The 22034-nt window shown below is 52.0% G+C and overlaps 6 non-coding genes across 6 annotated transcripts; 3 read left to right on the top strand and 3 right to left on the bottom strand.

Moving 5' to 3' along the window:
* Positions 1-2537: 2537 nt before the first annotated feature.
* TRNAM-CAU lies at positions 2538-2609 on the top strand. The gene has a single exon. It is a non-coding gene; the product is annotated as a tRNA-Met (tRNA).
* A 2776-nt stretch (positions 2610-5385) lies between these two features.
* On the bottom strand, positions 5386-5467 carry TRNAS-GCU. Its single transcript has one exon. It is a non-coding gene; the product is annotated as a tRNA-Ser (tRNA).
* A 3008-nt stretch (positions 5468-8475) lies between these two features.
* TRNAQ-CUG lies at positions 8476-8547 on the bottom strand. The gene has a single exon. It is a non-coding gene; the product is annotated as a tRNA-Gln (tRNA).
* A 5683-nt stretch (positions 8548-14230) lies between these two features.
* TRNAV-AAC lies at positions 14231-14303 on the bottom strand. The gene has a single exon. It is a non-coding gene; the product is annotated as a tRNA-Val (tRNA).
* A 1430-nt stretch (positions 14304-15733) lies between these two features.
* Positions 15734-15808, top strand: TRNAI-AAU. The gene has a single exon. It is a non-coding gene; the product is annotated as a tRNA-Ile (tRNA).
* Positions 15809-18848: 3040 nt separating this feature from the next.
* Positions 18849-18921, top strand: TRNAV-AAC. The gene has a single exon. It is a non-coding gene; the product is annotated as a tRNA-Val (tRNA).
* Positions 18922-22034: the final 3113 nt, after the last annotated feature.

Genomic DNA, 22034 nt, shown 5'->3' on the forward strand with positions numbered 1-22034 from the left:
AGGTAGATGGGCACGCGGTGTGGACCGGGTCCTAAACACGGCGGAGAACAGGGGAGAGATTTTAAGCAAGAAAGAGACAAGTTTGGGTTTGACTGCCGTGGCTGTCACGTGAGGGAGGAATCAAACGGGGGACGGACTGGGGCCCCCTCCCCCGAGATGTGGGAGGTTGCGAAGGCACCTGCTACCACCGTTAAGGATGTGAGTTCGAACTCGGTAGCTGGCAGTGAGCGCCAACCAGGAGGTAGGGTGTGTGAGCAGAGGAGGCGACAGGATTAGGTCCCAGCAAGTAAATGGGTGATACTGTGTCCTGGAACTAATCCCGTCATCGCATACATGTAACCACGTACCTCCCGTCGCCTTTGCCGTAGAAGAGATCGCACAAGGGCGTGGGCATCAGGAGGGAGGGATCGTGGGCATCACGTTAAGAGCTGTTTCGCCACACCGGTTTCGCTGGCCACTCCTTTCCACCCACGACACCAGTGTGTCGTATCCTACAGGTCAAGGTCATGGAAAATGAAAGACAAAACAAAGCCCCAGGAGGCCGGGGGTGGGTGGGCATGGTCCGTTCAATAGAAGGCACTCGAAAAGGATGTGTTGAAGTAAAGATTAGTTTATTTTACATATTTATTGTATATACATGTTTTAACATCTTTTTAATATATTTCTGCATGTTTCATGCTACAGCAAACGCAGGAGGGTAGCCTCTGGCATCTTCAGAGGCTCCATGTTTTCCTCACACTACGCGCAAGCCTGTGCCCTATTCTCGAGAAATCTACATTTTCACTGTGGTTGTAATTTCTCCTTTTTTGTTTTTCTTTTGCCATCTAAATGAGATTTCTGCTCAAGCAGACTACCCTGGTTGGGGGAGACGTGTGTGCACCGAGTGTAGAAGACAAGATTTTCGGGTTCTCATTTTAAGGCCTTCTAGACTGTTCCAAAAAAAAAAAAATACAAATACGTTTCCTATTAAGGAGAGAGAAGGGCATTTGACCCACGCTGATGTTGTCGTTACGGGTGTGGCCGGAGACGGGCAGACCGCTCAGTTTTGCTGAGCATTCTCCTGTGGCAGATGGATGCTTTCTAGTCACATCACACTGGGCTGGGTCACAGAGGAGAGCATGAGGAGGAGGGTGGCCGTGTGAGGGGCCCCTTCTCTCCTCAGTACTTTCTCCCGCCTCCACCATAAAGCGCCACACAGATTGTTTGTTTGGCCTTCCTCACAGAACCAGTCGGCCAGGTCTTAGAGAGGCCCCCGCCTTCAGGGGCAGCTTTCCAGAGCCTCTGAGGACACCGTTCTTCCTCACAGGGACACAAGACCGCCTCCCCAGCGGAGCAACCACCGTGAAGCTTCTAGATTGCCTCGTGCCGGTGGAACTGTGACCTTGCGGGCAACGTGGAGAAAACCTAAGCCTGTTGTGTGTACACAGAAGTCTTGAAAAATCTGTAACTGGGTGAAAGGACGTGATTTCTACCTGTCTGAGAATGTGCTTCTAGAAAACTATATCCATGTTTTAGTTTTGGTCTTTCTTGATACACTCTTAGAACTGATATGAAGGAAATGCAGCCCTGGAAGGAACACTTCAGAAGTCAATTTTCTTTCCCTCTTGAGGAGAATGCGCTCAAATCTATAGGAGCAGCTTTTCCTCAAGCGGCCCTTCTTGCCCGCGCTTGGGGGGCAGGGGAGGGTGTGAGGCGGCCGCCATCTTGCCCGCGCGCGAGTGTGTGAGGCGGCCGCCATCTTGCCCGCGCGCTAGAAGGCGTGAGGCGGCCGCCGGGGTTCGCCAAAGCGACCTTCTGCGCTGACCGCGTCCTGGCTGCTGGAGGCCTGGCTCAGGCGCTTCCCCAACGAGTGTTGGGGATCTTCTCCTGCTCCCAGGGAGCTCTTCGTGGCTCCACACCTTATTTTGGGAAGCTTTGGGGGCCACTGTTGCCTTAGCTCCCTGAAGTATACATAGAAAGTACTTCTTTTCTTTGCTCTCTCTCCCACTTTCCCTTCCTCCCTGCTTCCTTCTTTCCTTTTCTTTTCCTTTCTCTTCTCTTGCTCTCCCTCCCTCTCTTCCCTTTTGGTTATTACATCTCTGTGGTCCCCTCCGTGTTTTCAGCAGTTTATTGAAGTATATTTTACATGCAGTAAAATGCATAGATCTTGAGAGCATCCCGTGTGACCACCATTCGCATCAAGGCTGAGAACATTCCCCTTACTCCAGACGGTTGTCTCTTGCCACCTTGCCCGTCGGTGCTGCATCCTACAAGCTAATCCCTCTTCTGATTTCTGTCACCAGATAGTTTCGTTTGCTCTTGAACTTCACATAAGTAGAATCCTATAGTACACATCTGTGTGGCATTTTTTTTGCCCAGCGTGATGTTTCTGAGATTGAATTGTGTCGTTATATGTATGATAAAATTCACAAAAAAATATCGTTTTTATTCCCGAGTAGGATTGTATCTTATAAACAAAATCACAATTTACCTATACAAGGAAATGCGATACCTGATCATGTTCATAGGGAGGAAATAGGTGAGTAGGTGTCGCGACTAGCAGAGTGGCGCAGCGGGAGCGTGCTGGGCCCATAACCCAGAGGTCGATGGATCGAAACCATCCTCTGCTAGGGTTCCTCCTTTCCCACCTTAAGAGGGGAAAGGTAGAATGAAAGGCATCTCTTTTTTTTTGTTGTGTTCTTTACAACTCCTGCAATGTTTTTTCACCCTTTACCTAATTTCTACAAATGGGTATTTTCCTTTCTTTTCTTTCTTTTTTCTTTTTGCAAAAGCTGCCCGTCTCATTTCAAAAGAGATGCAAACCTCACCCTTCTTACTTGGGAAGAGGTGACAAATTTACCTTTCATTTCTGGTGGATCAACATTATATCTTTCAGAATACCTGCTTGTCTCCGGTTATAGTTTTCTATTTTTTTTTACACTTGAAGGAAAAACATTTTCATTGACTTCTGCCCAATGACTATATTGCATTTTACTTGGGCATCAGTGTCCTGCTCCTCACTTCTTTATGCAGCCCTGTGCACGGTTTATCACATTTAGGTCAAGTTAATGGGAATGTTTTGGGAGTCCTTCGCTAAAGCAATGCATGTTGTAATAATCACAAAGACGCCATTTGTAGGATTTTATGCATCAGATTTTATGGAACAGATGCAAAGAAGTTACATGTGAAATGGTAGAAGAAAATGGAAGGAATGCATTAAAGTAAAAAAGTGTGTGCATCAGGATCCCATGGACAAATTCAGGGGGGAAAATGGAAGCCATTAAGGTATTTGCAGAAACGTGTTTATGAGGAAAATTTTGTAAGTAAAGCACTCTTTAGTGAGTCTCTACATCATAACAAGAAAATAGAAATTCCTGTAACAACAAGGACCTTAAATAATGAAAATGAAGAGGAAATCCTATGGAAAAATAGAAGTAAGGTGAGGGGCCGACGGGACCAGGGCAGGGGGGAGGAGGAGGCACAGCTTTGATCCTTTGCATTTAAAGGTGTGCGCCCTGACTTGTCACAGAACGTGCAGACAGTGTTGGAGCTAAAGTTCCATCATTTTGCAACCGCCTTAGTAAAGATGGGTTCAGGTAAGAATTATTAATGCATGCTAAATCTGAGGGGTAACTTTGGTGGGCCAAGGGCAGGCAGGCTCCCCCAAGGTGGGCCACTTTGGCATGAAGATTATTTTGACTTATAAAGCAATCAACTACCCCTGAAATCATTGTTGTACTATATGCTAACTTACTTGGATGTAAATTAAAAAAAAAAAGTCAAAACTAAATAAACAATCACAGAAGATCAAAAAAAAAAAAAAAGGAATGTTCTAGAACCTGATAGTGGTGATGGTTACACAACCTTGTGAATGAACTAAAAGTCACTGAATTATAGATTTTGAAATGGTTACATGGTGAGTTGTAATGTGAATTTCATATCAATAAAAATTTATATGTATGTATGCAAAAAATCTATCAAAACCCAGCAGGTTCAGTAAAAGCTCTTTTTTTAAAAAAATGTCTTTGAAGCCTATGTATTTATTTTGAGAGATAGAGCGAGTTGGGGAGGATCAGAGAGAGAAGGAGATAGAGAATCCTAAACAGGCTCTGCACTTTCACGAACCCTGAGATCATGACCTGACCCGCCACCGAGAATTTATATAAAAAGAAATTTAAGAAACTTCTTAAAAGAAAAAAAATTTAATGTAAAAATTTTTAAAAATTTAAAAATTTAAAAATGTAAGAAATTTTCTTAAAGAACAAAAAACAAACAACAATGAGCAGCTACTGTATTCTTAAAAAATGTCAATATCATGACATACAAAGAGAGGCTGCGATGATGTTTTAGATTAAAGATGGACAACTGAACTTAACTAACTGGAATTGAAGTAAAAAACATGTTTTTGGACAAATGATACAATACCTAATCTGTACTGGGGGGGGATGCTCTAAGGGGCATTACTGGGCCAGTAGACAAAATTGAAATACAGGTGAGAGATTTTAAAACAGTATCATTGTTAAATACACTGAACGGATACATATACTGTCGTTATACTAAAGAATATCCTTAGTTTTAGGAAATATCTACTTAAGTATTTAAAAGCAAAAGGCCATGAAACATACAATTTACTCTTCCGTGGTTCTGAAAAAAAAAAAAAAAATAGGGAGAAATGGAGATAGACCGAACATGGAGACTGAATCAGAGAGGCAGGGAGGGAGACAGAGGGAGGAAATGGGACAAAATGTTAATAGGTGAATCCCAATAAAAGGTATAGAGGTGGGTTTTGTTCTATTCTTATTCTTACCAATTTTCTTTAAGATCGAAGTTATTTCCAAGTGAAAAGTTTAAGACCCTTGTTATGGCCGTTTGAAAAAGTAACAGGAACTGTGTAATATACACGCAAATTCCCACCAACCACCTTAAACCATTAGCAGTGTTTTGTGGAGGTCGTTTCTGCTCTGACCCGCCCACCGCCCATCAGCATTTTGAAGCGAATTCGAGACGGGAGGTTCCCAAGCGCTGGGCTGTGACGAGAAACAAGGAAAGGTAAGGATTCCTGCGGCTTGAGGAACGAAGGAGGCGGTGAACAGAGTTGTAAACTGTTCCCAGGAGGGGAAGCCGGCGTCGGACCGAAGCCTCGGCTGCTTTGGTTCTGCGATTTGAGCCCCGACGTGACTGGGGCCAAGGACTGTGCGCCACAGGGATGCTGTGCCTGAGTCCCAGCTCCGCGACCGCGGAAGGGGGCGGAAGCAGCAGGCGCTCTAAAAGGGAGCACTCGCCCTCCCCCCGCCGTGCAGGAAGGCAAGGAAACCGCCGTCGAAGGGGATGGAGGGTGAAGGCGGAACGTCTCACACCAAGGTGAGGAGTGCAAAACTCACACCGCGCGCTCCCGACAGCCAGGACCGACGAGGGTGGGATTCGAACCCACGCGTGCAGAGCACAATGGATTAGCAGTCCATCGCCTTAACCACTCGGCCACCTCGTCCCACGAGCGGCAAGCCCTTTAGGTACCTCTTTAACGTCTTACTTTCGGCCAAGCTTTGCTCTGTGACCCCGAGCTGTGGCGTTGTTTTTCAAATCACAGTCGTGGCAGGGACTTCCTACCTCTAGTCCTTTCCGCCTTCCTCCAGGTAGCCTTCCCCGTTTTGTTAATCGCATCTTAGCCCGCCGGGGCCTCCAGCTCAATTGTCTTCCTTCCTCAGTACTCCACTTGCCTTCCAGAATTTTATCCAGATATGTATTTTGCGCTCGAAGACCCTATCCTGCCGCTATGCAACAGGGAGCATAAATTGAAGTCTATTTTTTACTTATTTCCAGGGACAATAAATCTATCTTCTGCCGACCTGAATTAGCTTTGCGTTTCATTTCACACAACAAGATCTACATAGATAAGTTTGACAGGTAGATTATTACATATGTGAAGCAGCATTGCATTGGAAATGCGTTCTTTAGTGAAAGGGCCAGGAATATTTTCCCCGTCGGGTCATGTGTCCACAGAGGAAAACTGACGACTTGAATAAGAAGACTTCGGTGGAGGTTAACAGCAAAAAGACCCCTAGTTTGTGCTTTTGAATAAGTGTGCTTTTATGAAAGTGTGCTTTTATGATTACTTAAGGTGCATTATTTAAAGTAGACTCTTTAATACATTTCCTGTCACTGAATTTAATAAATACATGATAGCAGTGAATAAAAGCGCTAGCAAAGAAGGGACTTGCAACCATGTACAAATAACTTTTACAAAATGTGGTTATCTCTTTTCTTTGACAAAACTGAAGGAGGATTTTCTTATGAGTCTGAATAAGTAAAAAGAATTAAAGCGCCAACTTTCCGTGATACATGTCTGTTCCCTTTCGTTTAGTGTGATGTTACTCTGAAGTAGATGCGAAATTTGTCACCTCCTTCTCCAAGAAATCGTATAAAATATGCAACTGAGACGCCGCCCCCTGTCCTGCTTACCGACAATACTTCCAGAATGTCGGAGACGCCAGTATTTCCGATTGTCCTTTCTTGTCAGTGGGGATATTTTACCCCCGAGGTCACAGGCCGCAGAAGTCTGTCGCATAAAAGGAAATAGACCAGCCTGATTTGCAAGGGGATGTGGAAGCAGGGACGGCTCACATCCATCAGGAGCAGGTGCGTGGTCGGGAAGGGACATTTTAGGAAAGTGTTTCTCTGTGTCCCGATCTCCAGCCCTCTGGCCTCGGTGGCATGCATTCTCCGATCTTCACTGACACTGGAGCTGCTTTTTTCTGACCACATCCGGCTTTTCGCCCTGCTCTCCTCTTCCATCAGAGCCTCCTTCCAAACCGAAAGGGCCCCAGCAGTTCCCAGAGCAGCCGCACTTTTCCAACCTGCACAACAATTGTCCTCTGGGGGGAAAGCCAACTTCAAAGTAGGTTAGTCAGTGTTTTATTCGTCATCTCCCCGAGGACTATAGCCAGGGAGACTGGTTCAGACCACTCTGGGAGCTGCTGCGAAGCTGGTCAGCTCACAAGGGGTCGTAGGCAGGAAGGGAGGGAAACTTGATTGATCGCCGCCGAGCTCCAATCCCTTGCACTCGCAAGATAGTCTGTTCGGTTGTAACAATTAAGATGTGCGGATTTCCACATCACTACTTAAAAAGCCCATAGTTAATCTTAATACATATGTTTCTGTCCTATCTGGTTGTCAAAAATATTGTTTGCGTGCCTGCGCTTGACTGGTTTTCTCTTTTTTCTGCGTTGGAGATCTCCTTGAGGTCACTGGGGATGGTCACAGAAGACTGACTTTGGTCACCTGCTCTTGGTGCACAAGGGGCTCCCAGATCTGAGGGCCGGACCGGCAACAGCAGAGAGGGCTGGGGGCGGCTCCAGGCCAAGTCCTCAGGGAACCCACATCCAGAACAGTTGAGGCCCGTGGAGTAAACACGCTATCCTGGGGAAGAAGTCTCTGAATCAGCTCATTTCCCCTTCCCCGAACGTGTAAAGCTTGCTCGTGCAAACTCGAAGCCTCACGTCTAGCGAGTATTGACTATCGCGGATCGGATCGGATCTACCGACCCAGACCTCTGAATTAGGGCTGCGGTTCTCATGGTCTTGTCTGAGGACAGTTTGCTCGACCACCTGCGCCCATAGCTTAGGGTACATCCTTTTGTCAATTTCCATCCTGACTTTGGGTCCACGACATCACCAGGTTTTCTCTGCTCCTCTCACAGGCCATCTTTCCTCAGTCTCCGTTTGCAGATCTTCTCTAGAAACTTCCAGTTCCAGCAAGGTTTGGGAGGTTTCCTTGCACATTTCCTGGAGAGATTTCTCCTTCCCCTGCCCTCCTCCCCACAACCAACTGTGCACCCCAGGCATTAAGCTAGCCTTTGGCAAGTGCAGGGGCCAAGGGCAGGCCACTCCAAAATGTGTCACTTGGGCTTGCAGATTATTTTGAGCTGAAGACAATCAAGGCCCAGAAAACTCAGGAAGAAACTGACACCCCCCCCCACCACACACTGCCTAAAAGATCCTGCAGCAGGAAGAAAGCTATCAGCATAGATTACGTCATACTTTGAACCAGGGGCAGTAGACAGAGAGGAGGACCCCGGGAAGGCCCGTTTGACCAAAGTTCCTCTTTGTCCCCTTGCTTCTGAATGGCCCTACAAACACTGTCCACCAAACATTCTTTTGTATCGCCCATCCCTTCCAGGGACCCCTCTCTCCTTAGTTCTAAATAACATACACAGACAGCTTGTTTCGCTGTCTTTGGAATCTCATGTCTGTTTGGGTTCCCTGAAGTTTGAAATTAAATTTGAGTTTCTCCTTTTAATATGTCTCATGTGACTTTAATCCTTAATTCAGCTAACAACCTTGAAGGGCAGAGGGCATTATTTTTGTTCCCAATACTGGTGACTGCAGACAGGGGCTCAGTACGAAGGAATGCCAGGAGTAAGTTTGGGCACAGGGGTTCCTTTGCAAAAGGTTTGGCTTGGGGAAAGGAGGAGCCAGAAGTTGGAAAAAGAGCCACGCAAGGTCCCACCGAGATTTGAACTCGGATCGCTGGATTCAGAGTCCAGAGTGCTGACCATTACACCATGGGACCCACTTCCTGAATCACTTCCCTAAAGACTTGGATGACCTACTTCTCCTTCCTTAAATCCAGTTGATGGGAAGGAGGGAACACCTTGCTTTTCCTCCTCCGGGATGGAGTCGTGGACTGTCACCTGTCGCACACCTCCTACCCCAGGTCTTACTGGAAAACACCGGCTTCCAAACCTCACGAACCCTCTCCCCCTTTTACCTGCGTATTCCCCCAAGCGGTTCCGGAACGGGGTGCTCCGGGCCCCTAAATAGGAGCACAGGTGAGGTCGTGACCCGGGCGGAGCCGTCACCGAGTTCAGGTTTTGTGACAGGTGTTGTATTGTTACCTCACGTGAGGCTCACACGCGCCCCCTGCCGACCTGCTCCGTCTTGCCTCCCTGCTCTGACTCCTCTACTCCCTGATTTCCTTCTGCGGGGCCCCTGCACTTGCGCGGGGACCGGGGACGGGACGGGAGGAGGGTCCCTTCGCCCTGGGGCACCTGTGTGGGGCGGAGGACCGGAGCCATCGCACCCCCGCCCCGTCCCCCGGCCTCCTTCTGGGCGCTCCGCTCGGGACGAGTGAGCAGAGGGACCCGCAACGGCCTGGAGGACGACCCGGGCGGCCCGAGCCCCCGCCGTGCGGGTCCACACGCGAGGACGCGCGTCTCGGCACCTGATCCGCCCCGGGGGCCTTTCGCCGGCTCCGAGCGCGGGGATTCCCCCACACGTTCCGTGAAGGACTTTTGGGCAGTTTCCTTAGTGGGTCAGAGTACAGACAGGGCTGCTATTCCTGGTTCTCCTGGCCCCACTCCTTCCCAGAGAGCCCACCGGGCGGATTCCGGGTTAGGCCAGGACCGGCCCGACGCGCGCACCTGCCGCGCCCCGCCCCGCGCCCGGATCTCTGACACTGACCGTCCGCGGCTGTGTTTTTCTCCACATGGAACCTTTCGACCCCGGTCCCATCCGCGTTTCTTCTGTGGAGGCTGGGGCCTGAGCCCGGGGGGGTGGGAACTGCGTGCGGCCGGCGTCCCGGTCCTGGAGTCTGTGGCCCCGCCGGGCGGTGGCCGGCCGCCAGTTGGGATGGTCGGCGTCTCCCGCCCAACGCCTGACGAGCGGACGCGGACACGCCGGGAGCTTCCTCTCGGCCCAAAGCAATCATGCTCTCTGCCTTCGAAATCAAGTCCTGGCCTTTGCCCTGCGGAACGGAAAGAGCGCCTCCGCCCCAGCCCCGGTCCCTCTTGGGCACCGCGCCGGGGTCGTGGGCCGTGACAAGAAATTCACTCGCGACAATCACTGATGAGACGCGTGGAAAGTTAATTCTGTAAACTCGACCTCGGACAGTTTGTGACAGGGGGGTCCCTTCCCTCTGTGGCATTTGACCCCTGACGGGCCCCTGCCCAGATCTGAAGCCGGTGCTGTCCCCGCTCTGTCCCCTGGCCTGCTTGGCGCAGCGGGGGACTCGCCCCTCGTGGTCCTCCGGCCCCACCTCTCCCGGGTCCTGCCCCCTTGTCTCCACCACGGCCCCCACCCCCACCCCCCTGCCTGCCCAGCCGGGTCCCCTGAAGAGTTCTCAGCAGGATTCATGGCCGGGGTGGGTCAGGAGAGGCTCCCCCATTGTGTTCCAGGCGGGCAGGGACAGGCGGTGAAAACTTCAGTTGACAGAGGTAGGAGGTGAGGTGGAGGAGTGAGGGAGAGCCACCTGCGGGACCGTGCAGTTGACAGAGCCCAGCTGGACTCCGGGCTTCCACACACCCCTTCCGGGCTCTGGAAAATGGGTGCGAGTCAGATGTTGTCCGGGTGGGTGTGAATTCCTGGCCCTCAAGGTCCTTGCTGAACTAAGAAGATTGACATGTGACACATTAACGGGCGAAAATCAAATTTAATAGGAGGAATCCACACAGACCTAGAAATTTCGAAGACAGTCTGCCCGAGTCACCTCCGGCATCCAGAACTAACAAGGGGCAGGGGTCTGGGACTTCAGAGGAAAGAAAAGCAATTTGCAGGGTGGTCAGGGGCAGGGCAGATGTTCCTAAGTATGCTTGCCCTGTACAGATGGGTCAAGGAAATTGATTTACAAAATCAGATATGTGAAGTGATTCTCGTTTAGGAGAAGGAAGTTCTCCCAGCAGGTCGTAAAAATGGTAAATCAGATTTTCTCTAAATAAATTAGAAATCAACTACTTGAAACAGTGAACATACGGTTTCTTATCTGGGTTTTTTAGGACAACCAAGATAATATTTGTATAATAAATATATAAGGTCTAATTTAATTAGTGGCTAAATATTTATACCAAATAGTCACCTAGGACGCCCTTATTCTCTCGAGACTTCCAAAACCAAATAGTGCGCAAATGACTCCTTCTAATAACAGTGTCTGTACAAGTTCAAGGTGACTTTACAAGGAAGGTCATTTAAAGATCATTGGCTAATGGGGCGCCAGGGTGCCTTAGTCGGTTAAGTGTCTGACTTGATTTCCGCTCAGGTCATGATCTCACGGTTCCTGGATTGGGCCCGAGTTGGGTTTTGTGCTGACGGTGCGGAGCCTGCTTGGGATTCTCTCTGTCTCCCTCTCTGTCTGCCCGGACAAATATTTTCTCTTTTCTCTTGATAGATATGGCATTTTATCCAGGTTGTGTGTGCGTGTGTGTATGTGTGTGTTGCTTTATTTTTTATTTAGAAGGTATTTTTGTGATCTTTCCATATCAAAACAGGAAAGTGGTTTTCTTCCTCTTTTAAACCGCCGTAGTCTTCAGTTATATGGGATGTACCACAGTTTAATCGACAATTAAAATTTCCCCACAAACTGCTGTGGCAAACACTGCTCCTATCTACGAACATACACCAGATCTCACGTCATGATGTCCCGCACACATATAGAAAATATGTCAAAGAATGTGTGCTCTGATAATTTTGATAGACATTGTCCCATTATGCTTCAGAGGGCTGCCCCAGAATGTGTTTGTTTCCTTTAACTGAATTGAGGACACATAAATAGAATCCTGGCCACATTCTTACTTCCTTTTTTTTTAAAAAAAAAAATAAAAGTTTATTTATTTTGAGAGAAAGCCAGTGGGGGGGGGGGGGAGGGGGCAGGGCTCAAACTCACGAACCCATGAGATCATGACCTGAGTCGGACACTCAACCCAACTGAGCCACCCAGGTGCCCCGAAGCTGCTCTGTCTTTCTGAGTCCCCGGCGGCATGCTACACAACTGAGGCAAAACCAGACCGTCAGTGAAGAGGTGGAAGAATTCACAGTGGGGGCGCGTGTAATTCAGAAATGTCATCTGATCTCAGGTAGACGAGACTTTGGGGTGCAGTTAGTGGTTTGACAAAGAGAATGTGGGAAGAAGCAGACAGGAAGGGGCTGAGTGAGAGGCGGGAGAAGGCGCCGGCGGTGGCTTCCTTTTTTCACACACCGGAAAGAACCTCGTGGGCAAAACCACCTGAGGAGAGAAAGCCTGAGACACGCCAGTTGTGTCTGGGGACGAAGACTGGTGGGGAGAGTGGGAGACGAGACAAAAGAGGAGACAGCAGGTGGCAGAGCCCATGTAGTTTACGTGTCTATATCAGAGTCCTTTCGTTGATGAAGAGGGTGATGACAATTACATAATGTACAAGGAGCTGTTAAATGCGATGGAGAGATCGGGGCTGGGTGGGGGACTGTGGCGTGGGGAGTAGGGTGCAGCTCTAAACTCAGGGGTCCGTGGGGGCTTACTGAGACTGCAGGGACACCCGACGGGAAGGGGGGGGGGTCAGGTGGAGAGCACGATGTGGCCAGAGCACAAGCAAGAAGAAGAACGGCGATGAGATGGAGACAAATGCAGGGTTAGAATGCGCAGGACCTTGGAGGAGATCTGAGGAAGTTGGCTTTGCTTCAAGTACAATGTGAGGCTGTTCAATCATCCTGATTTTAGGAGAGATGTTAGTTGCGACGACTTTTTAGAGGTGTCCTGGATTGAGGAGCGCCTGGCGTCAGACAGGGTGGGTCCGGGGGCTCTGGTCGCCCCTCACGTCCAGTGTACCACCCTGGCCGCTCAGAGCCACTGCCTCCACGAAATGAGTTCATGCCGCCAGTAACTTCTCCAGGATCTGGGTGTCCCGTTTTCCTGGCTAAGTTAATAAGAGCAAGTCACTTTCCTCTAGAGAGGCGCTGTGTCAAGGACCCCGCATCGCTCTTCCGGTTGGCAGGCTCAGGTTGTGGCTGTAGCGGCGACTCGATCAGCCTTGATTAGTGGCACCCCATGTTATGGGCCCATTCCTGCCACTAGGCTACTCCGTTTCTGTGACCGATTAGCCCGCCAGGGTTGCTGATTACTAAGGCTGGCAGACAAAACCTGCAGAATCATCCTGGCTCCTGAGCTGTTCCCTGCTTCTGGGTGTAGGCAAGCTGGTGGAAGTTATCATGTGACAGCGATCTTCTCCTGGGTGCCCACTCTGACCAGGCAGCCGAACCGTTAGTCGCTGTACGTGAGTTCACGTCTATGCTGATATCTGGGTGACATGGATGACCAGGTCCCCCATCCAAAGATCTGCCCCCCACACTGCTGTCTTTCAGCGATATTCCAGGATGCCTGCCGGAAGTGTGTGAGATCCTTTGGAAAACCTACTTAACACCCCAAACCGAGCCACTTTATTTTTAGGCCTGAAGCCCAAAGGGCCGGTTTTGAGGTCTCAGAGGCAGAACAATAAATAAACAGCCTGAAGATGTCTCCTAATGTTTTAAATCGATTTACATTCTTATAAGTCCAGCTCGGGCACCAACAAAACAAACGTTCTTGCTGAGGGGAACACCAGCCCAACGTGAACCTGTATGTGGGCTTCGAACCCACAGGAGCAAACCCCTGACCCGATCAGCCAGTTGCAAAGGAAAGCCTGTTGGGCGCGGCTCATAGTCTTGGGGAAAATATGAGACTAACACAACCAAGTCACTATTAAGCCTCTCCCACACGTCCTCACTTCCAAATGCAGCAAATGACCCCACTTGGGAGGTCCCACGTGGGGCCCCTCCCCCCACAGGAACGGTCATGCCTGAGCCCAAGGGACCTTCAGCCCAGCTGGACGTTGAGTCCTGGGCAAGAGTCCCGCAGGGCCCCGGTGCACACGCGTGCAGGCAACACCCTAACCCTGTCCCACATGCGCCACGAGTGTTCAGGCTCCAAGTGCCACAAGCGCTGCTCCCACCAAGCTGAATGCACCAGGTGGCCCTGGAAGGAAGGGCCTGGCCAGGGCCTTGTGCCACACAGACTTCCCCCAAGTCTGGCAGCACCCCCTCCCCGGGGCCAGGCGGGCATCGGATCAGCCTGAGGTCCAAGTCCCTGAGATATTCCTGGGGACCTGGTGAGTGGAGCGCCGGCCTGAGTGGGCCGCGCGCCCCCTGAGATGTCCCCGCCGATTCATGTGATTCCTGTCCGCCCATCTGCACCCCCGACACCTCCGCTCTTCTTCTCTCCCTCACTCTCCTCCTCAAAATTCACCCGGATACTGGATATATTGATCTGGCAATAAATACTTAACTGGGGACCTTAGCTCTGAGAAGTCCTGGGGCAGGGGGTGGGGGCGCTTGGGAAGGAGGGGGAGACTGATCCCCCCCAAGAGAGAGGCCCCCAGCCCTGCACGGAGGGCCCCTTGAAGGGGGGTCTTGTGCCCCCAGCGCAGCTCCAGGGAAACCTCAAAAGTAACACTCCCCCGGGAGAGAGACCTTCCTGTTTCCGCCCGGTTTCGAACCGGGGACCTTTCGCGTGTTAGGCGAACGTGATAACCACTACACTACGGAAACCACGCCGAACCCCGCTCGCCTCCTCTGTGATGGAGACTAGCCGGTCTCTGGGTCTCCCGGCTTTGTTCCCACTGGAGGCCTCTTTCCTTCCGGGAAATAGCAACCTTATTCCGCCTCTCTCTTGACTAAAAGCAAGAACCTTCGAGGCAGTGAATCGCTCCAAGGAAACACCGTCTAGGGAAGAACGCCTTTCCAGATGCAGGACAGAAAGTGCAGGCCGCCTCGGGGGTCTGGCGGGTGTCGGAAAATTCCTCCATCGGGGCGGGGGGGGGGGGGTTCTGCTTACGTTTGCCTGACCTCAGAGGGCTCCGTGACCTGCATCTCCTGGGTGCCAGACACGGGTCCGGGCCGGGATACTGACCCGGATCCGGTGGACTGACTCTGGAAGGGGCCCGTTGCGTGCGGGCCCCGCTTGACCCACAGAAGCTGAGGCCCGAGAGGGGGTGTGCCCACCTGCGTGCCGGGCGGAGTGGGGACGGCCGTGGGGGCCAGACCGTGCGACGTTGCCTGGCGGGGCTCGGTGCCCACGACGCACCGCCCGGCGCGGAGGGGACATGTCACGGGCTCCTCTACGCACTGGGCGCGCTCGGGTCCCATACCCGCCGCCGTCGCTAATCCAACAGCGGGAGGGCGCGCTCACAAACTGCGCCCGCCACGCCTCAGGGGACTGCCAGTGACCTTTGGGAGGGGACCGGAGCCCCATCTCCACGGCTCGGCATGGGCCCAGAGCTGGAAGGGGACGCGCCCCCTCACACCTGTGCGTACGAAGCGCCCTCTCATGGTGACGGTCATGGCGTTTCCCTAGGGACCGGGGATCGTTTTAACTGTGGGTGGTGGCTATCCAGTGTCCCCGCTATTTGCTGCGAATGCTACCCTTCACCCTCGTCGACTTGCCTGGCACCGTTGTTGACAATCAGCTGGCGATGCGTGCCCGGTGTTATTCTAGACTCTCGGTTATGTTCTGTGGGTTTGCACACCTATCCTTTGCCGGACCATCAGTCCTCGGTTTCCGTGTCGTGACAGACAAGTCTCCCATCAGAAGAGAAATCCTCCAAGTCGGGTCCTCTTTTGCAAAACGATGTTTCCTTCTGGCGTCTCTTGCGTTTCCAGGCGATTGAAAGACTGGCGTTTCCATGTCGGCGGGGCAGGGGGAAGACGCTTCCCCGGATTCTGAGCGGGATTAGGGTGACTGTGGGGCTGTTGTCATTTCACCTGATGCTCGTCCCTGAGCGCAGGACGCTTCCGCCCTGATCCCCCCTCTTCCCCGCGTGTGGGGCCCGCTCCGCGTGTGCGCAGAGCACTTTCGCCGCCCGAGGAGAGCACAGCCTTCCAGAAGGTCCCCGAGGATCGAGAAAGGCACCTGCCCCCTGCGAGTAGGAGCGGAGTCCTAGGGTGGAGTCCCGAAACGCGGAGTCCCCGAATGCCGACCTGGCCGGTTAGCTCAGCTGGTTAGAGCGTGGTGCTAATAACGCCAAGGGTCGCGGGTTCGAGCCCCGTACTGGCCACGTCTCTTTTACCAGGAGTTCAACGCCATCTACAAAGATGTGGTTTTTCCCCAAGTTTGCACTCGAAGTCATTCTAAAGAATCCCTGCCACCAGGGTTCCTGCTGCCTCACTTGGTAGCACATGTGACTCTTCCTCATGGGATCATGAGTTCCTGCCCCAATTTGGTCAGTGTTCTGTAACAGAGCAAAACAAAACAAAAAAAACCAACTAGTCTTACCATGATTTACACAAATCCACAATCCACGGCATTTCTTCATTACGTAATTGTGAAACCAGTTTTGTCCATGGTATATTCATTCTATTATTTTGCAATCAATTCCCTTCCCTAAAACCTTGCCCTTTAACCTTCCTGTCTTCAGCCTTTCCAACTCCTTTTATGGAATTGCCAAGATACTCATTTTATTCACACTTACCTGGTGAAAAGCATTTCATTTCCCCCCTTTTCATGGCAAGTTATTTCTAGAATTTGTAAGACAGCACTGTGTGTTATCAACTGTGTGTTGATAGCCACATACAGGGGTATTTGGGGTTTTTGTTTGTTTGTTTGTTTCTTTACCCATTTGTAGGATCTTTTTAATTATGAGGACCATTCGTCATTTGTCTTTGATGTGAAACAAAAACATTCTAATTTGTCATTTGCCTTTTGACTCCCCTTATGATTAATTTCCCTTGCAAAGAATGGTCATGTTTGTAGTTATAATTATTAACATTTTCAAGTTTTTAGTTTCTGGGGTTTCCACTTTGCGAGGAGTGTTCAGTTCTAGGCTCAAGCAAGGAAAGTATTTTTACTTACAAAAGAGTCTGAAGGAAGGAAACGAAATAAAAACAGAGAGGGAGGCAAACCATAAGAGACTCTTAAATACAGAGAACAAACTGAGGGTTTCTGGTGGGAGGTGGGGGGATGGGCTACAAGGGTGATGGCATTGAGGAGGGCACTTGTTGGGATGAGCACTGGGTCTTACATGTAAGTGATGAATCACTCAACTCTACTCCTGACACCACTATTACAGTATATGTCACTACCTTGGATCTAAATTACAAATAAACAAACAAAGAAACAACAACAACAAAAAATCTAGAAGGACATTTGCAAGTCTAGTGGAGCTTAGGACATCTGTGGGCTCTCCAGCAGATTTCAGGATGGGTAGCACCCCTGGCCTCACTTACTAAATGCCAGAGAAGCCAGCCAGTTGTGATGCCAATCAAAATGTGCCCACATTTCTGCAATGTCCCTTAGTGCTGTCTTACACATCCTAGAAACCACTTACAACGAACAAGAGGGAAATGAAATGCTTTGTAGCAAGTAAGCACGATAAAATGAGTATCTTGGAAACTTCATAGAAGGAGTTAGGAAGGTTATTCCCAGGCTGAAAATCGTTGTAAAGGCTAAAGATGGAAAGGTTAAGGGGTAAGGTTTTGGGCAAGAGAATTGATTGTAAAATAATAGAATGAATGTACCATGAACAAGACAGGTTCTACAATTACAGAAGGAACAAACACCATTGTTTCTTAAAAAGTTACAATAAATCGGGGTGCCTGGGTGGCTCAGTCAGCTAAGCGTCCGACTTCGGCTCAGGTCATGATGTCACAGTTCGTGAGGGCAACTCAGGTCATGATGTCACAGATTGTGAGTTCAAGCCCCGTGTCAGGCTCTGTGCTGACAGCTCAGAGCCTTGGAGCCTGCTTCAGTTTCTGTGTGTCTCTCTCTGCCCCTCCCCTGCTTGTGCTCTCTCTCTCTCTCTCTCTCTCTCAAAAATACACATTTAAAAATTTAAAAAATAAAAATAAAAAAAAGTTATAATAAATCCATTTGATTTTTTTTTTTTCCTTAACGAAGCCTCTGCCCAAGGTGGGGCTTGAGCTCATGCATAGCCATAGGCGCTAGGAGCTAACTGAGCCAGCAGGGAACCCTGGCAACAGCGATCCTTTAGAACTCCTTCAAGTGCAAAACTTAGGACAGCGGAACCAAATCTTTGCAGGTAGCATTGAACTCAGGTGGTCAGGCGACCTTGGTGTTATTAGCACCGCGCTCTAACCAGCTGAACTAATTGGCCAGCTCAGCTCCAAAGGTCTCGCTGCAGTTGACAGTTGCACTAGAATAACACCGGGCACGCATCGCCAGCTGATTGTCAACAACGGTGCCAGGCAAGTCGACGAGGGGAAGGGTAGCCTTCGCAACAAATAGCGGAGACACTGGATAGCCACCACCCACAGTAAAACGATCCCCGGTCCCTAGGGAAACGCCATGACCGTCACCATGAGAGGGCGTTTCGTACGCACAGGTGTGAGGGGCGCGTCCCCTTCCAGCTCTGGGGCCCTGCCGAGCCGTGGAGATGGGGCTCCGGTCCCCCTCCCAAAGGTCACTGGCAGTCCCCTGAGGCGTGGCGGGCGCAGTTTGTGAGCGCGGCCCTCCCGCTGTTTGGATTAGCGACGGCGGCGGGTATGGGACCCGAGCGCGCCAGTGCGTAGCAGGAGCCCGTGACATGTCCCCGCCGCGCCGGGCCGGTGGCGTCGTGGGCACCGAGCCCCGCCAGGCAACGTCGCACGGTCTTGCCCCACGGCCGTCCCCCACTCCGCCGGTCACTCAGGTGGGCACACCCCCTCTCGGGCCTCAGCTTCTGTGGTCAAGCGGGGCCCGCACGCAACGGGCCCCTTCCAGAGTCAGTCCACCGGATCCGGGTCAGTATCCCGGCCCGGACCCGTGTCTGGCACCCAGGAGATGCAGGTCACGGAGCCCTCTGAGGTCAGGCAAACGTAAGCAGAACCCCCCCCCCCGCCCGATGGAGGAATTTCCGACACCCGCCAGACCCCCGAGGCGGCCTGCACTTTCTGTCCTGCATCTGGAAAGGCGTTCTTCCCCTAGGACGGTGTTTCCTTGGAGCGATTCACTGCCTCGAAGGTTCTTGCTTTTAGTCAAGAGAGAGGCGGAATAAGGTTGCTATTTCCCGGAAGGAAAGAGGCCTCCAGTGGGAACAAAGCCGGGAGACCCAGAGGACCGGCTAGTCTCCATCGCGGAGGAGGCGAGCGGGGTTCGGCGTGGTTTCCGTAGTGTAGTGGTTATCACGTTCGCCTAACACGCGAAAGGTCCCCGGTTCGAAACCGGGCGGAAACAGCCGCTCGCTCGCCTCGCTTTTTTCGCACTTTACCCAGTGCTGCCAGTGCCTGAGACCCTGCGCCCTGCCCGGGGTCCCACACGAACACACACCTTTGCCACCTGCCCCAACGCCACCAGCGCGGACCCTTGCAAACACGCGCCCTCCTGGACCCCCCACCCCCCGCTTCCCTTCAACATCACATCCCTCTCCCACGGGCTGCACCCCAAGACCTCTCAGGTCCCTGCGCATAAGCCGCGTCCCACCCGTAGTGGGCACCCTCCGCGCGGGGGCCCGTGTCTCCTCTTCTTCACGCAGCCTTTTCACGAAAACCTGCTCTGGTTTTCCAACAGCATCACCTTCCTGTGACGCTAAGTGCCGCGTCCTGTCCGGGAATCGCCTGCCTTCCTCGGAGGCACCAGGAGTTCCCCGCACGACCTTGCGTCCACCTACTGCTTCCGCCTGGGCCGCGGGCACAGGGCTGACCCGGGGACAGGCAGGGGCCGGTGCGCAGAAGTGACCCGCTGCAGCAAATGTCACCACGGGGAAACCGTCGGGAACCAAGGGCGATGCTCCCCGGACGGCCGTCCATTTCCCACATCGTGTCCTCGCCGGACGCGGTCCCTGCACCTGGCGTCCGGGCTCTGTGTGCGGAGCGGGGCACCGGAGCGGACTCGGGGTGCGGAGACCATGCGCACCTTCCGCCTCCATCCTGCCTCTCGCCCCTCCCACCCCCCAGCCCCCCTCCAGGTGCACCTGCGCTCCAGGGACCCGGTCCGCCTGCGGTTTCCGCTGCTGTCCGCGCGCCCTGCACCCGCCGCACCTGCCGAGCCGCCCCCGCTGCCCGCGGCCCCTGCTTCCCGGCGGGGCGGCCACGCGCGGCCACCAGCCGGAGGCGGCTCCCCAGACGGCCCCCTGAGGCACCGCGCGGTCCTGGCCGGGGAAGGGAGGGCGCTGAGGCGGGGTTCCGGGCGTGGGACGGACAGAAGGCCGCGGGACACGCGGACACGGCCTTGGGAAGCGGGACACGCGCCCGCAGGTGTCCGCCACCGCACCTGCTCCTGGGCGGCCCTGCGGGGACCCGGCGGCCCCGCTGGGCTGCGGGACTCGCGACGCCGCGAGTGAGCTTTCCCGCGGTGACACAGGAGACCGGGACGCGGCTTCATGGCAGGTTGTTGGTGTGTTTGGTCACAGACTTTTTTTTTTATGGAGAAGAAAAACCGCGACACACGGGTCCCAGCGTCTGTACTGGGCTGAGGGCCGGGCCGGGCGCTTCCACATCCAGGGAACGGATCGCTCACCTCTGAGCTCCCAGAGCCCCGCGTTTGCAGGGACAGCGCTGGGGAGCGGGGCCGGGGGCGGGGGGGGGGGGGTGGGGAGAGGGCGGGTTGACCCTGCAGATCCGGGAGGGGAGCTGAGTGTGGGGTGCTTTCACCCCAGCCGTGGGGACTGAGGGGTGCACGGTGATCCCAAAGGGAAAATGAGAGAACTTTCCCATGAAATAATCTGAGAGGGCGCCTGGGGGGCTCGGTGGTTAAGTGTCAGACTCTTGATTTCAGCTCAGGTCACACTCTCATGGTTTGTGGGATCGAGCCCCCCACGGGACTCTGTGCTGACGTCTGGAGTCTGCTTGGGATCGTCTCCCTTTCAGAATAAATAGATACACTTTAAAAAAATAATGGGAGAAATCTTCACGATCTCATCGTAGGCAATTTTTTTAGAGCAGCACATAAAAAGCTACATCGAATTTCTCTCTGTTCAGCTCTTTTCTGCGGGGGGGGGCGCTGAGGGTCAGAGAGGCTCTTACAAAACTAGACTCTGCTAACAACGGGGATGAGAGGACATCACAGCAACAGAAACCGCTAACAGAGTTTCACTGCCTGAAGCCTCCTGGTGACACGAAATACGATAAGCAGCAAAGGCAGGGCCCCAGCCAAGCACCTGCCTCACAGAGACTTGTGGGCACAGTTAATCTCAGGTTGTGTCCGCAAAGGAAACGAGATGATAAGCCAGATACTGAGGGTGATTACACCGGTAACAATCACAAACTTTCCCCTGTTTCTGAACCTGAGAAAAATCTCAGACTTGGAATCTGTTGAAGGAACAAGAGACACCCTGGGCCCAGGATGCCACAGAAGCTTCACTGGTGAAAATCTGTTGCTTTCATTGAAGAGACTTAAAGTCAAGCATTTGGTTCATATGTGCGCTAATGAGGTGAAATTCCATGTAGTTAGACATATCAGGAATGAACGATTAAAATATTAAAGAAACAGGACGATGCTACTGGATGAGGACAAGAAACTTGGCAATAAAAGAGAGTTTCTAAAGGAAAGGAGTACTTTCTGCCACAGGGAAAGGGATTTATACCTGCAAACCAGCTGATAGTTACTGTTCGTGCAGGGGTTTGAGTTAGGGAGTGTCTCCCTTTCAGAAAGGAGAACGTTGGGAGATAAAGGGAAAACCACAGAATTCAAACTCATATTTGTAGGGATCCAGGTTCCATGCTCCTTTACTCTCAAAGGAACCAGATCACTGCTACTTAAATGTGGAAATGAGCAGGATTTCCACATAGGACAGCATTTCGTATCAGTGGGAGAAGCAATGGTGGGGTGTGGGGGGCCGGGCCCCGGTGCCAGGCTGAGACCGGGTCGAGCAACGTTCCCTGTTGACTCAAGCCAACCCGGTGGTTCCCCCTCCCATTCCCCCACTTTCAAGGGCATACGAAAGCCTTGTCAAGGCTGAGAGAGTTAATTCCTGAAGCCTGTGGTCTGCAGGTGTTGGCAGTAATGCTACCCTCCCTTTTTCTACCCCGAGTCAGATAGAAACAAACATGGGAACTGTGTTTTGCTAGCAATCTTATCAACAAGGTCTTGTGACCCGTCTAGAAAATGCACAAGAAACACAGAACTAAATGTTTTGGTTGGCAGCGATTATGTGAAACCTGTTTATTCTTAGAATGACCTAACCCATAAGAGTCTGGTTATAAAAGATTGTGTATAGCAACAATAAAGCCGTCACTTGGGCCATCAGCCCAGGGGACCCTCCTGTTCCCAAACTTTCTCTTCTCCTCCTTTTTTCTTGCATTCCCCTACCCTCAGGACCCTGACCTCGGTGTTTGTCACGCCGGTTGGTC

The sequence above is a fragment of the Lynx canadensis genome, chromosome B2, assembly GCF_007474595.2.
Source record: "Lynx canadensis isolate LIC74 chromosome B2, mLynCan4.pri.v2, whole genome shotgun sequence".
Lineage (NCBI taxonomy): Eukaryota > Metazoa > Chordata > Mammalia > Carnivora > Felidae > Lynx > Lynx canadensis.